Genomic DNA, 625 nt, shown 5'->3' on the forward strand with positions numbered 1-625 from the left:
GATGGAAACGCCAAAAAGGAGTCAATGTACTATTTGCCAACAAGAGGACTTTGGCAAAATGCCAAGGTGCATACAACAAATGTACTGACTGTAAAAAGCCTGTCAATGAAGGAAAATGTAAACACGTCACTTCAAATATAATTTTTTATAGTAAATGGTGGCAGTCCTATTTTTTACTAAGAGTGAAAAGAATCCAGCGAGAGCAAATGTTTACAAAAAATATCCGAATGTGGCCGGCCGGAGTGGCCGAGCGGTTAAAGGCGCTACAGCCTGGAACCACACGACCGCTATGGTCGCAGGTTCGAATCCTGCCTCGGGCATGGATGTGTGTGCTGTCCTTAGGTTAGTTAGGTTTAAGTAGTTCTAAGTTCTATGGGACTTATGACCACAGCAGTTGAGTCCCATAGTGCTCAGAGCCATTTATCTGAATGTGTGAACCTGAAAGCAGCCCTAGAAATTCGAAAAGTAAAACATTTAAGGGTATACGGAACGCCCTATGCTTACAATGTTAAATTGAGCTAAAAGTTAGGATCATTTTCTCATTTGTTATTTGGACGATACTCTTGATTTTTTCACAGAACGCAGAGATATGTTCTGCCTTTATGCTGAATTATTAATTTTGAAA

The 625-nt window shown here is 40.3% G+C and overlaps 1 non-coding gene across 1 annotated transcript; it reads left to right on the forward strand.

The window, feature by feature from the left end:
- The first annotated feature begins 236 nt into the window (after window positions 1–236).
- On the forward strand, window positions 237–320 carry Trnas-gga (transfer RNA serine (anticodon GGA)). Its single transcript is given in 2 exon segments — window positions 237–276; window positions 286–320. It is a non-coding gene; the product is annotated as a tRNA-Ser (tRNA).
- The last annotated feature ends 305 nt before the right edge of the window (window positions 321–625 follow it).

This window comes from Schistocerca cancellata, chromosome 12 (assembly GCF_023864275.1).
Source record: "Schistocerca cancellata isolate TAMUIC-IGC-003103 chromosome 12, iqSchCanc2.1, whole genome shotgun sequence".
Classification (NCBI taxonomy): Eukaryota; Metazoa; Arthropoda; class Insecta; order Orthoptera; family Acrididae; genus Schistocerca; species Schistocerca cancellata.